Here is a 15,483-nt window from a genome sequence, read left to right on the forward strand (position 1 = left end):
CAGTGCAGAGTCTCTGTGAAATATTGTGGTCCTATATTACTGTAGTTACCTCTATCACCTTTCTCTTTATACTAAAAGAAAGTTATCCCTCTAGCCCATTCCTCTGGATTCTTTCCCTCATCCAGACATAGGCCTGCCTTTCACACCCTGTTACCACCTCACTCCTGAAGGCTTTCCATTCTTAACCCTTTAACTGTTTCTTCATATATCCTCAGCTGTCTCCTTCGTAATCATTCTCATTTACATTAACTCCATTTTACATTTTCATCATTCAGGTATGGTGTCCCCTGTCTTTCACATTCTAAGTCTCTAAGTTTTTCATCCCAAGGATACAAGACTAGTTTTTTTGGACTGCATACCTGCCTTTTCATTCTGTTCTAAGATAGAGTTAAGTTAAGTATACCTTAGTTTAACCAGACCACTGAGCTGATTAACAGCTCTCCTAGGGCTGGTCCGAAGGATTAGACTTATTTTACATGGCTAAGAACCAATTGGTTACCTAGCAACGGGACCTACAGCTTATTGTGGAATGCGAACCACTTTATACCGAGAAATGAATTTCTGTCACCAGAAATAAATTCCTCTAATTCTTCATTGGCCGGTCTGAGACTCGAACTCGGGCCTAGCAGAGTGCTAGCCGAGAACTCTACCGACTCGTCAAACGAGGAACTCTAAGATATACTTGCCCGTTAACCTTTCCCACTGAAATTTTCTTCAGTACAAAAGTCTTTTGCTTCTTAAACAGGTTAAAACATAAATTTTAAAAATAACAAATCATATATTCTTGACTACCAATTTCATTCTCTTCTTTATTTCTAAAATATTTCCTTTTTTGTCTTGTAACTACATTTCAAACAAAACCTGCTTTTCCTTCAGTACACCTGTAATGTCATTATTTATAAATATACCTTTGTTTCAGGATTACAGATTATTATTTATATAAATAAACAGTAGTACTTGCGGAATGACGTGAAATAGTTTTATTCTGGGGATGTTTTCAGCTTGGGTGAATTATATTTTATCGAAGAATTTTAGGCTAAAAAACGTCAATCTACCTTAAAAAATTAGCAGGAAGTAGAGACTTGGCATACGTTCCATATAAGTCTGTCTTGTGAGCATACTAAAGGTCCCCATAAATCTAAGCTGTGCTCCAGCCGTCATCGTGGAAAAAGCGGCCGAATTTCAACTTTTTTTTTTTTTAACTTCTAAACCGTTATAGCTGTAGAAATTTTGCATTAGTTAAAAATCATTTATCATAAAAACTTATCATTTTTGTCATACATCGTTTTTTGTAAGATTAAAAATAAGAAAGCTATGTAGAATCATAAAATTGATTTTTTATTGTAATACTTATATGCACATTTCAAGCGTTTTTTTTTTTTTTTTTTTGCTAAAACATACGCTGTGCATAAATATTTCACGACTCTCACAATTATTCAGTAGAGTAAAATATATGGGCTGAGCAGACTTTACTGGGTAGCTTTAAAGCTATAGGTGGACTTACACATGGCGGGGGAATAACAGATTGAATTCTACATAGATGGGGCGTTGTCAGCTCTAATCCGTTTTGAGATCTCTGAGGCTTTAACAGAGTTCACTGAAGTTGATGTAACAAATGTTCACCAGAGCATAGAATGAGGAAAATCTCGTAAGTCGAGAGATTTATATGCTGTCATGGGCTGGTAGTGGACTCATCAATAACATACAATCGGAGATTGGTAAAGAATCCACCAAATCGCTCTCAGGCAGTAACTTCTCTGATGTTTGATTTTAGCGGAAGAAGAAAGTTATTTCTTTATTTAAATTAACACAATGAAAATGAATTATAAAGATGTGATCCGGGTTTCCAGCAAGAACTCTTCCATGGATTGGTATTTTTGGATGCTAATAAATCAGAAACAAGAGAGTACTTTGAGTATGAGCTTGTACGTTCACCTCCACCATTATCTGATTTACGCTGCTAAGAAAACGAGCAAAGTCTTTGATAAATGCTATCAGTTCCAAATGGAGACTTACTTTACCTTCCAATCCTCATTATGTACTAGACTGAGGAAACCGTCTCCACCGTGTTCTTTGGCCAAACCCTGCAACAGATATTAGATTTGTATTTATCCTATGTTGTGAGTCATTATGGAAAGAACTGCACTGTGGCTATCCTTAGAGATAAACGACTACAAAAGAGGGGCAAGAATAATGGGGACCAAAAAGAACGTTAAGAGACATCATTCATAATGAAAGCATGCGAATCGATACTTCACTGTCATTTTTTTTAGCAGACAGGAACAGCAAACAAGCTCTAATTGAAGGTGTTCCTCTTCCAATGAACACTGAAGGTTATTTTGTTCTACAGATATAAAGTGAAGTAGACACTTCTGTTTCAAGTGTTACCCTGGATAAAGCGAAGGAAAAATATCCGATAACTGTCGCTGGGCAGGATACTGATCTACTTGTACTTTTAAATGCTGTAATAAGTGGTGATATTGACCTTTGTCTCTTAAAACCAGAATTATCAAACAATGCACACAAAAGTTTTAGCACTCAAATTGAGAAAGAGAGTATGGGTGAGAGTTGTGAAATGTTGGTATTCACTCATACGTACCACGGCTGGCAAAATTAGAAGACCAGAAAAACAACGAGAACTTTGGAGAGGAAAAGAAAACGTTCCATGAGATGGATGCCAATAAAGAAAGTTTCAAAGCTAAAATAGTCTTTGTGAAAATTAATGTTACTAGATGGGTTAAGTTATTTGGATCTTTCCTAGATAGTGACCCCCAAGGGTTTTAACCCGTTATGTATCCACCTTTGCGGCGTGTTTAGTACAAGCCCGTTGGGGATTGCTGTCAAAACATAAACAAAAGACTAAATATCATAAAGATAATGACCCCCAAGAAATATTAGTCCTAGGTAACGGCCCCCGAAAACCCTTGGGGGTCACTGTCTGGGAAAGATCCTGTTATTTCATGAATAATCGGATTGTGGCAAAAAAATAATTTAGGCACATTTTTCAACAGGGCTCCTTCCCTCCAACCTGTGCAGGTGCAGAGCAGCGCTCATACAGACTGTATTTCCAAGAGGCTGAGGCTGGTCCATGATAAAGGAATCATTAAGAACGGTTCCCACTGCCAAAGAAGGAGCTCCTTCAAAACCTCAGAACTTAATTTCATGCAACTGCAACCTGGCATGTAACAGTAGGTAACATTGTGTGCAATTTGTTATGGTCTGCTCAGGGATGTGTGGAGATGGCCAACAACTAATTGTGAGAATACCCCTATTGAAGTGTTATTGGGAGACTATGAGTATGAATGAAATTATTGTAGGATACTTCAAGAAATTTGTAATTAAGATAAACTATTATTACTAGCTTACAAGTCACTATTCACTGTACTGCATGATTTTAACGGTTGTAAACTATTTCTGGAAGGGTAGAAAAACAATGCAATTGGTAGTGTGCTAAAAGGAAGAGTAAGGATTTTTTGATTCTGTAGATAATGTCAAGTAATTATTTGTAAGAAATTTTATGTTGAAATACTGGTACTGGAATCTGAGCACAGACTTAGATGATTGGAAATATCATGAAAACGTAGAATAAACAAACCTTTAGTGATCAGTCACTGTAAGATATTTCATTTTCCAGCTAGCAAACTTGTTTGATATTTGATTCTGTTCAGTGAAGGAATTAACTTTTTTTTTATTTCTTTATCCTCGACCACTCAAAAAACTTTGTTTACCAAAAATTTCCAGTCTTTTTGAGGAATTTTGAATTCGTGTAAATTTTCTGTAGTTATAACGGTTTTGCAGTGAAAACTGAAACAACAAAACGGCTAGATGGCGGCAAGAGCATACCTATAGGGCTTTTAAGATAGCCAATAGTATAAGTAAATCTTCAGTTGTGTCTAGGCTGAACTTCCCGCTAATTTGCTAGGTCGAATTTCCTAAAATCAGAAAACTGCTGAACAAACAGTTTTCCAAGTCTTCTTACATGAACATACTCTAGTGCAAATTTACATGAGTAAATGTGCTGTATATGCAGTGGCTACATTCTTCTCGGTAAGGAAAGCCAAATAAAATGCATTTGACAATTTTACGATATTTATATTTTATTATTTCTGCGCGACTCCTAGAGTTCTCTTCGAGTGTAGTGTGTTGTAGATTGAATATTTACTTTACAAACAATGGTTGCTCTCTGCTGAAGGCTCGGCAGAGAGAGGAATGTGTTATCACCTATTGATCATGGCGGCTGGAAGGAAGTGGCCGACATGTTGGAAGCCTGATAAACACGATAACACCGCTGGTCGCCGGGTCAGATCTGAGTCTTGACGTCACACAAAATACCTCTGGGGAGAGGAAGAAAAAGGAGAAAAAAGGGGAGACGGTCAGAGAGAAGGACATTTTGAAAAGCAGAAAAGACAAAAGGATATCAGATAATGTTAGTGACGAGGATTTTGAAGGTGACAACCATCAGGAGGGCCATAGAAAATAATTATAATGATGTTGATGGCAGTGATGATAATCGGTTGAAGAATGCTCCCAAAGGTTAAGGTGGAAAGTCTACCAAACGATTGAAGAAAACAGATTAAGGAACAAACAAGTAAAAAATGCGCCGAAGTTTCTTCGGCGCATTCGTTTTCTGCACAGCGTATAATAATATATGAAACTCTCAGCCACGGCCCAGGAAGCTCTCAGCCACGGCCCAGGAAGCTCTCAACTGCGGCCCATGAAACTTTCAGCCACGGCCCGATGGTGGCGTGTGTTGTTGGCATCTATAGCGGTGCCAGACGCACGATCGTGGCTAATTTTAACCTTAAATAAAATAAAAAGTACTGAGGCAATTTGGTATGTTTGATGATTGGAGGGAGAACGATCAACATACCAATTTGCAGCCCTCTAGCCTCAATAGTTTTTAAGATCTGAGGGCGGACAGAAAAAGTGCAGACTGACAGACAAGCAGCCACCTCAATAGTTTTCTTTTACAGAAAACTAAAGAAAGGCTCATGGAATGCGAACCTAGAAGATGAAAGCGGGTTTCGTCTTTGACGGAATGTTCTGGAGAAGACAGGTGGGTGAGTTAATTATGGAAGAAGGTCGCTCTTACCTTAAAGTCTCTATTTATAGTGCCCTTTAGATCTCTTCCTCAATAACGTAAAGTGTTTCCTTGTGTTCAATTTATCATGTTTAACTCAAATAGTCTACGAGTAATGAAGTTTGCGTTCAACTGTCACTAATTTATAAACAAGAGAATGCAGAACGACGTAATGCATCTGATATATTGTAAATATGATGCAGTAACAATACTAAAATACTGATAACACGAAACGTACTGTAGTGCATAAGTAAAAGATATTGCTTCTTTGATCGGCGAAGTTAAGTCACACTGGTACCGGTCAGTCTTCGATTACTTCCCCATAAGTGAACGCCAGAATAGCTGGCACTTAAGCACCGGTGCCCAGTGGTGGAATTTTTAACAGAACCTAATAAGTCTCATGAAAGAAAAAGGACTTATTATTATTATTATTATTATTATTATTATTATTATTATTATTATTATTATTATTATTATTATTATTATTATTATTCAGAAAATGAACCCTGTTCATATGGAACACACCCACAGGGGCCATTGACTTGAAATTCAAGCATTAAAAGAATATGGTGTTTATTCGAAAGAAGTAACCGAAGGTAAAGGGAAATATAGAAAGAGATCAATTATTAGGAAAACAGATAAATTAAGAAATTAATAAATAAATAAATAATAAATGTTAGTAAAACATTATAATACAAGGAGAATTGTATTTGGCTGGTAATGCATTGAATCTTCGCTTGAACTTCTGAAGTTCCAATTGCACGGCATCCTTAGGGAAGCTGTTCCACAGTCCAACAGTGTGAGAAATAAAGGACTTCTGGAACAGAGAAGTTCGACAGCGAGGCACATTTACCGCATACTGGTTCTGCTGTTCAGCGAATCTGGTTGCTCTCGGCGGGTAAAGAGGATCAGGGATCAATTGTGAATGTGAAAGATCTCTGTTAAAATTCAACTTATGAAAAAGTGACAAACAAGAGACCATCTTTCGATAGTCCAAGTCGTAACTGCTAATATTAGGAAACAAACCTACCACCACGAACCACTCTATCTAAAAGAGATAAATCTAGCAGAAGCAGACATCCACACCGGAGAACAGTATTCTAGTAAAAGAAGGACAAATGACCTAAAACAGATTGCCTTGATTTTATCGCTGTTATAAATATATATATAAGGCCTTACGAACAATACCTACTTTCGTGCGGCATTTGCTGAAACTTCCATTACGTTTATCTCAAAAGAAAGATGCGAGTCAAAAGTTACACCTAGAGTAGTTAAAGCTTCAGACTCATTCAGTAGAGTCCCATCCACCTGAAGGGAAGGATGGGGTGGAAAATCTGTATGAGATCTAATCAACAGTGTTTTCGTTTTACTAGAGTTCAGCCCCATACCCCACCGACTGAACTATTCACTGATCTGGTATATGTCCCAATTGTGGCTGAGGGCAACTTCATTTATCGTAAGTGGAGATTTTACTATGCCCACAAGTGTCGCATCATCGGCATAGTGAACAATCTTGTTTTCCAAGCCAACAACCATATCACTTGTAGACACTAAAAATAAAAGTGGACTGGGAACAGAACCTTGTGTCCAGACAAAATAGGTCTTGGTTCACTAAAGATTTCATCAACAGCAACTTACTGCTACCTTCCTGTGAGAAAATCTTGAAGTAATCCTAAAACATATCCGCCAACTCCAAGATTCTGAAGTTTGTAAATAAGTGCCTTGGGATTTATAAATCGAAAGCAGCACTGACATCTATTTTAATTACTCTGTGCTCAAAAGGTTCTCTTGCAAATGGCATGTCAAGTCTAAAAGAGCATCTCGGGTACCTAACTGCTTCCTATATGCATATTGACTGTCAGCTAACAATTCTTTAGATTCCTCATACTTATACAGTGGCTTAAAAATAAGTTTTCCTGCAACTTGCAACTGTGGAGAGCACAGGGAGAATAGAAATTGACCTGTGGTTACTGCAGTCTGCAGATATGCCATTCTTTGGAACAGGCACTGCATTACTAAGCTTGCGCTCATCTGTAAAGATACTCCTTCGACATAAAAATCTATAGAATCTTGGGAGACAACACACTTTTTTTTTATCATACAAAGGGAAGAAACCATCAGGATTTTCTCCACCCAAGTTATCCAGATTATCCAGAATTTCTTAACATCCGTAGAGCAAAACGCAAATTTTTAAAGAATAGGCTCTAGAGGACAAGTATCAGGGAGAGGGACATCCTCAGCTGATTACTTAGCTTCAAAAGTTTGATGAAGCAGTTTAGCCTTTTCCCTAGGGCCAGTAACCAATCTACTACTATCTGTTAGTAGTGGTGTAAATGTCAACGTCATGAAAAAGGTGTGGACGTAACACAATAATCCATATACAATGTGGAATCCTTTTACTGCCATTCAAGGAGGTAGTGTTTGCATTTATGACAGCGGTAAGCGAAGATAATGAAGATGTCAAGAAGTAACGTACAGTCTTCAGATGTATTAGGTGAACAAATTATTAAGATATGTAGGGAGAATGTTGCCTTCATATAATGAAATGGAAATGGTGGAGAAGGTTAAACTCACTCTGACGCATTGTGTGGGGGTTCGAATCCTGTTCCGGTCATCAGAGTTTCTTCATTGTTTCTTCTTTTTGGTGTAAGGCATTGTAATGAAACGTATCCAAAAAAAAAGTTGAAAGAATGGAGAAGTTGAAAGGTTGTTGAGGCTTATGCAAATACATGTATATCTAGAAAATAAATGATCAGTAGATTATATATATTTATATATATATATATATATATATATATATATATATATATATATATATATATATATATATATATATATATATATATATATATATATATATATGTTTGTATGTATGTAATGTGTGTTTATCATATACCTTTTTCCAGACTGAGATTACCGTATTCTACTTTTGTGCCCCATTTAACTGAAACCCCTTCAACAATACAGGTGAGGCTGTGATGCCCATTTAAGTGTTACAGACATTATGCTTATTGGTTTTCGAGTTTTTGGATAATTCTTCAAAATGTTTTATATGTCACAAATAGATTCATTGATCAGGCCAGGGAATATTCAGTGAGAGTGAAAGTGGGTATCACCCATATTTTTGTAATGACTGAAAAAAAAAGTGTTGTTTGGGGGCGAGTGATGAATCTGTCGGATGTTAGCGTCCAGTGTAAAGTCAAAACCAAATTTGCCACTGTGTAAAGAAAGTTCTTTTTTCCTGTCAAAATCTCACGATGACTAATAGGCATGTCAGTTCATATAATAATTTCTCTACTCTGTTAAAGCATAATTGCCGATTAAAAGCAATCCTATAATGATACATCAGTGGAAACATTTCGAATGATCGCGCCTGTTGCTTAGTTTTCGAAGTTTGTTAATTTTTTAGATTAGTAGACTGTGTTATCAATTACTGAGCATTGACTTTACGATAAACTGTGCAGCCTATTCAATTATTGCACGAGTAAACCTTTTCATGTGTTGCTGATAATAATGTACTATTGACAACAATTAATGAGATCTGTTGGAACACTTGATTTGGACCAGTCATGTATTTTTTCAATTATCTGCAGAGCGAATGATTAATTTTTTCAAAATCAAAATTCCATAATGCTTTCACATCTTTCTCATAAGTTTTTGTCCATAATTTCAAACTGGACTGCACTTGGCGGCTTCATCTTAGTTTTTCATGAATACTATCTAAGAAAATTAGTATTCATTGATTTGAGATAATATATCAAAATAGAATACAATAAAGTATTTGAACAGTTTATCTTTAAGAAAATGGAATATATGTGATTAAGTTTCAAATTCCGCACACGCCAATAATGAAATTACCGTGCCTGACTATAATCTAAATGGAGCAGGCTATCACCTAGTAACAATTAGCAGTTGTATAACTGAAATAAAGTGTTGAAAGACCCAACCCAACACGCTAAGAATGCAACATGTCCTTCTATAGCAAGGCATTATTAGTATTTTGACGCAGTTTGTGAATATTCATTTTGAGACGTCACACCAAGATTGAGCATGCAGGTCATATCGAATGAACTAGCTGTTCATCGTCGTCTTTACTCCCACTTGTATGTTAGAGCTTCCCTTTACGGGGTTAGACGTGAGAAGAATTCCTTCCACCCGCCTGTCTTGTCAAGTGAATTTCCTGCTCTCTTTTGTGTCGCGCACTTCCTGCCTGAATTCAGATATGATCCAGGTCCGTCGTCTGTGCCCCTTTTCCATGATCTCCTGTGCTTCCTATCAGTCTGCATCCTGGTAAATCCAGGTCTGCTGCTATTGTAACTAACGGCTCCTCTTCTCCACATCTCATTTTCCTGCTCTTGAGATCTTAGTCTGTTCTATCCTCCAGTCTGGAGAGCAAAAGGTTGATAAAGGAAAAGAATGTTATAGAACGTTACTAAATACTCTCAGTCAACGAAGGTATTGATATAACGTTTTCTTATATAGACATTAAAAAGGACAGTTTCAAGGTAACTGTTAGTGCTGCGATGACCGTTAAAAACTTTTTCCTGGGTAGTGCTCGGTACCAGCATCAAATTATTTGTTTGCTAAATTATATTATTTCAGGCTTTCGAGTGGCTGGACATGTCAGGTTGGAGTGGTTTGTATGAGGTTCTCGTAATTCGTGGGAATGTTTTATGGAGTTTTTGAATATCAACTCTTATCACTTGTTTGTATGTTGGGGAAGGAAAGTCGCGGGGGGGGGGGAGGCGGATTTGGTGAGATGTTTTGTCTCTCTCGTTGCCCAATGCTACAATTCTGTTTCACAACCTGGGGACACGTTTGGGATCCCGACATCAGGTGAGGAAAGTAATGATACTGGATTAAAAATCCAGTATTCCTCTGTTGACTAAGTGTTGCTAGCAGGCTGTTGTGGGTTCCAGATTAGGGAAGAAAAAACAAGAGACGGAAGCGATGGTGTTCCGTGAAAATGCTTACCTTCAAATCTCAATACAAAACCCGGAAGGTCTTTACGAGATAATCATCTCTCTCTCTCTCTCTCTCTCTCTCTCTCTCTCTCTCTCTCTCTCTCTCTCTCTCTCGTTGAAATTAAATGCCGCCCCAAAATGCAGTTTGAACATGTAACATTGCGACTGTACTGAGAAATGAAATTCTTATCGTTGTGACGACTTGGTTTGATATATGTTAGCGACCTTCATTTCCGCTTTCTTGTCTGTTAGCGTTTGTTGAACGTCCAGTAATGTAGCTTTGCTTCGGTAATCAGGGCATCTAACAGGATGTAAGCTAGGTCGGTGTCTCATATGGCTAAGAAATGTTTGTGTGACTATCAAGGAGTAAATGTAAATTGGAAAGTTTGTCTTTTTATGTGAGAAGTTGATGTCATGGGGGGGATGTCTATTTTTGGAAGGTGGCACATTTTTTATGATCCGTAAATTTTCATAGGAAAGAAGATCCTCCTCCAAGTCCGTCCCATCTCCTTTATATTGTGAATATAATATAATCCTTTCTGAAAATTCATATAACATTGTAAGAAGAATCAAGTCTCTCTCTCTCTCTCTCTCTCTCTCTCTCTCTCTCTCTCTCTCTCTCTCTCTCTCTCTCTCTCTCTCTCCTGTGACAAAGACCCGGCTCTCTTGTATCGATTACACAAATCAATAGAGCGCTGGAATCCTTTCTTTTAAATTAGAAATAACAAACCAGCTGAGTACTGGAAAAATTCTTCAGCTATATTACAACGGCAGGTATCTCTCTCTCTCTCTCTCTCTCTCTCTCTCTCTCTCTCTCTCTCTCTCTCTCTCTCTCTCTGTTTTATTAATACAAGGTGCCCATTTTCTTTTACGTGGTTTCGATCTTTCGGTTTAGTGTTCTGCCGGTATTTTGTTTCATCGTTTAATTTTCCATCCGTTCCAAATTTTCCACACCACTCATTAACTGAAAACTCCTTACTCTTCGGTTAACCCCACAACAGGAATCATTCAGCTCTTCGAGCATCCTCCTAGTGGGACTAAGGTAGGTCCCAACGTTACAAGCTTTTAACAACTTCAACTCATATTATTAAAAAGCATTTTTGTTGGCATAATCCTATGCTTGTCCTCAGGAATCGAAGAACAAATGGCTCCCTTTTCCAATTAAAAGACGCTGTTCCTAGTCTTATGCGCTCTTTCTTCTTTAAATCTTCAGCCGAAAACCATTATGGGCAGTCAACAACAAGGCTCCAAAGGGAATTCAGTCTGTATAGAGAGATACAAGTTATAGGAAAAGGTGATAAATAATAAATATGAGGGAACAGAATACAAAACGAGAAAGACCAAAATTTAGGAGATGTCAACAGATGTCACTTTAACATTTGAAGGTTAGAAGATTCCAAAACTACGCTAGGGAAACTATCCCACATTTAAGCTGTGGCCAAGAAAACTCCTAGCAAAACTGAATAGAAAGACGCATAGTGTTGCAAGCAAACACAGCTAGTTTAGGTAAAGAAGAGAGCAGAGGATGTTTGTTGTTGTACATTTTATGCAGCAAACATAATGAACTTTCTATACATCTATGCCACAACTTAACATTAAGAGTTGGTAAAATGAACTTGACTGATGGCATAACTCTATCCAAAAGTCTGAATGAGAATCAGCACCCAAAGACCACAATGGGAAACAGTACTGCAAACGAGGAAGAAGAGAAGAGTTAAAACACTTAGATACATTAGCTTTATCACGAAACATTCTAAAACATTTCGGAAAGATACCATCTTTTTGAGAAACAGAGGAGGCAGTAATATGTATATGTTTCTCAAAAGTCAGTTTATTATCAAAAGCTACATTTAAAATCTTGAAATAGTCACTGGCATTTCAACCATATCATTTAAGGCAAAAGTATTCTGGATAGACTAACTATCATACTTCGAGTTTTAGAAGGGTTAAGCCTTATACGCCAAAGCCTACTCCACTCATGAATACATATCAGTTTTTATTCAAGGATTCTGCAACCACAGACCTGAGGTGTGGAGAAGGAACAATAGCTAGAAGAATAGAATCATCAACCTATGGAATCATTGTTCTCCAGACTTTGCCACATGTCACTAGTATGGACAATAAATAGCAAAGGTCCAAGAGCACTACCTTGAGGAACACCTGAAATTACATTATTAAAGCTACTATACTGGCCATCAATACATGCCCTTTGGTTTTGCCTCACAAGAATTCTTTTTAAATGTTAATTAAAGATCAACGAATTCCCAATAATCTTAGCTTGTAACTAAATGCTTCATGATTCATACGGTCAAAGACCGCACCAAAATCTAGACTGACCATGCCGGCCTCTCCACCCTCATCAAAAGCACTCTGCAAGATAGTAGATAATGACAAGAGTGCATCACAAGTTCCAAGGCCTTTACGAAACCCAAGCTGTAATGTTGAAAGCAGGTCATTATCTTCAACAAAGATACAAAGATGCTTGGAAAGCAGCTTCTGAAAAATCTTAGATAAAACAGGGGTATTTGAAATTGGCCTATATTTTGATGGGCATGAGGATGGTCTTAGTCCCTTAGGTAATGCAGCAATGTTTCCCTTTCTCCAAACAGAAGAAAAACTTGCAAGCTCGACTAACTGTCTCAAAATACTAGTAGGCCTACACGTTGGAATAATGAAATCAGGAGTTTTTTTTTTAATTGGGAATGATCCTGTTAGGGTCTTTGCTGACGTAATTGTCAAGCAAAGTTTTTAACTTTCTAGATCTGAATGCTGTTGAACTCAACTAGAGAGCATGAATTGCTGCTATTTTGATAAGCAAACAGTCATAAATAGGTATCCAAATCTGGGTTCTTATAGACAGCAAAAAACATGACAATTAATTAGTCTTCCACAGACTTTACCCACCTGTGTTCATGATATCCATACTCATACAGTAAACCCTCTCTAATATACAGAGCCATTCCAATGGTCCTTGAAATGGTATTATGCTTGAGGAAAATGGGCTTCTTAAACCCTGGAATCAGTAGTTCTGAAATTTGTCGCAAATCAAACACAAGCGTTTCAGAACAAGAGAGGATATCAAAATTGACAGCAGCAACGCCCAAGTCGGTTTAATTCTTGTATAATCCATGGACATTGCTATGTAAAATACAACATTTCCATGTCTGATTCTGTGGACCAGAATTAAGTTTAAAATCGTCAGAAAGAATCAATATCTAAAGCAAGCATAAAGGAATATTTTTAAACTTCTCAAGAACAATAACAGGAAAACTATATATGTAAAATCAATATTGAAAAGTGTATGTCCATAAAAGACAAAATTATTTCCAGAATTAAACTGGTGAACTAGGAGGAGCTGGCACACCCAGCAAGGACAAATACATCTCCAGGTTTGCCAGACGCTTAAGGAGGGACAACAGTGATGGCTTTGAAAAAGAAATTAATGGTAAAGATAATAAAAAAAAGAAAATGACAAGGACAAGGCAACCTCACATTAAACCACCAGGTATCCTCAGCCCTTCTACTAAGCCTGCCCTACACACTGTTTGAGTAACAAGAGGAAGGGGGAACCTACAGAAAAGTGGAAGGCCGTGGTACAAAGGCTATGGCACTGTCCAAGATTGGAGAACAGTAGTGTATTTCAGAGTGTTTCTCCTAGGAGAGATGCCTACTGGGTTAGTGAGTCTTCTGCACAGTAAGAAAGGATACATTGAAAAGGATAAGAAGCGTAGGGTTTTCTGTGCTGTCATGTGTGCCAACAGTAAGAGATATGTAATGAATATGCCAGACTATTCTGGGCGGGTATAGGTTTAGAGAAACTAGTCGATGACCAGAGAAAGAACCAACAACAGACTGTAAGTGGCAAATCCTAATTTCTCTAGGGTTAGTATCTCAGCAAGCAGCTAGTGCATGGCCAACCTACAACCTCATATGCGCCTGGTAGCTGTATAAATATAGTACTCACCCAAGGGATACAATCTTGGGATGTATCTTGCTTCCACTAAGAGGATGTTAAAACAACGGATTGATTCCACTGTGTCACTAAAGTAAGGAGCTTTCCAAACATCAGGAAACAAATACTAAAAGCAAATCAGCTATATCCTATAACATCTTCAAAAGCATGGCACAAGCTGCCGGTGAAATCTCTATTATGATACTGGAATCACTGACAATAAAACAACTAGTGCCATACTTGAAAATCAGACCTCTTCTGCCTTTTTGTATTTTATATCTCTTGAAAAAATTCATCATCGTTTTGAGTGTTCTTCATGGGTCACTCCAGTTTTCGTATTTTGAGGTTTAGGTTGATTTACAAAAAAAGTTTATATTTTTAATTTACTTAATTTAAATTCATTTTACCTGAGTGATATATGTTACCCAGTTTAAAATCTTTTGCCTGAGTCATTCCTCTGTATTGATTTTAATTTTTGTAATTTCTGTTTTAGCCCTGATGATGAAGTTATCTTTAAGACGTTGAAATAGAATAAAAAATGAAACCGTCATCATCATCTTCATATCATGTTCTTTGTGCCCAAAACAACGCCCTGAAGTGGTTAAGCTTTTAATCCCTTGACCAACCAGCACACCCAGACCTCAAGGTCTTTCTCCCCACACAATGATATAAATAGGCCGAAAGGCCAGACTGTAAGTCAGTTGTCGCTTGATAATGCCATTAAAGGCGAAACAGCTGTCGCGACAAAAATCAATAAATGGAAGAAGGAAGTCTGCCTATTTTTCACCAGAAATTGACGAACGAGAATTAGAAAAAACTCCGTCGGTATGAAGATACCTGCAAGAAACTTATTGGTGCCACTAAAGCAATTGCTTTTAACGAAAACTACAAAACACACGCACGCGTGCACACACACACACATACACACACATACACACACTCTCTCTCTCTCTCTCTCTCTCTCTCTCTCTCTCTCTCTCTCTCTCTTCATCATAAGCCTTTTTTTCACTTCAGAAAGAGTGGCACCATGCAAGGAGAGCATTACAGTTCTCAGCGTGAAATACTGCAAACGTTGCTACCCTCATGCCACTTATATAATCTACTGGTCACTTTTTACCAGATACTTATGTAATTGTAACAACCACAATGCCCGCTTAATTTCTCGAATTCTTCATCCTTTTGGATAGCTTGTCACTTCTTTTGATATACTTGTCACAACAAAGCATGAGATCCTGATAAACGAATATAAAGCAGTTCTGATGTCCGTAGCAGGATTCGGACCTGCATCTTGAGTATCAGAACAAGGTCACATTGCCGTTCCAGGTAAGCAACGTGACCTCGTTCTGATACTCTGGGTGCTGGTTCGAATCCTGCTTCTGACATCAGAATTGCTCCTTAGTTTTGCATTTGGATCTAAGGTTTTGTTGTGACAGGCCCAGCCAAAAAGGGTGGAGAATTCGAGAAGTTAAGTAGGCGTTGTTGTTATT

General features: G+C 37.6%; 1 protein-coding gene across 10 annotated transcripts in view; it reads left to right on the forward strand.

Moving 5' to 3' along the window:
• The window catches only part of LOC136835277 (cAMP-dependent protein kinase inhibitor alpha-like), a 252,667-nt gene that overhangs the window by 201,970 nt on the left and 35,214 nt on the right, over positions 1 to 15,483 (forward strand). For 8 of the 10 annotated variants that reach the window (XM_067098570.1, XM_067098566.1, XM_067098569.1 and 5 more), the window contains one exon: positions 3,012 to 3,186. The exons of 1 other annotated variant lie outside the window; for it this stretch is intronic. The gene's annotated coding sequence lies outside the window, so the exon portion shown is untranslated. Of the gene's footprint in view, positions 1 to 3,011; positions 3,193 to 15,483 lie in introns of all 10 variants that reach the window. One more of the 10 variants, XM_067098565.1, reaches the window with a different exon arrangement.

Source organism: Macrobrachium rosenbergii, chromosome 55 (genome assembly GCF_040412425.1).
Source record: "Macrobrachium rosenbergii isolate ZJJX-2024 chromosome 55, ASM4041242v1, whole genome shotgun sequence".
In the NCBI taxonomy this organism is placed as follows: Eukaryota; Metazoa; Arthropoda; class Malacostraca; order Decapoda; family Palaemonidae; genus Macrobrachium; species Macrobrachium rosenbergii.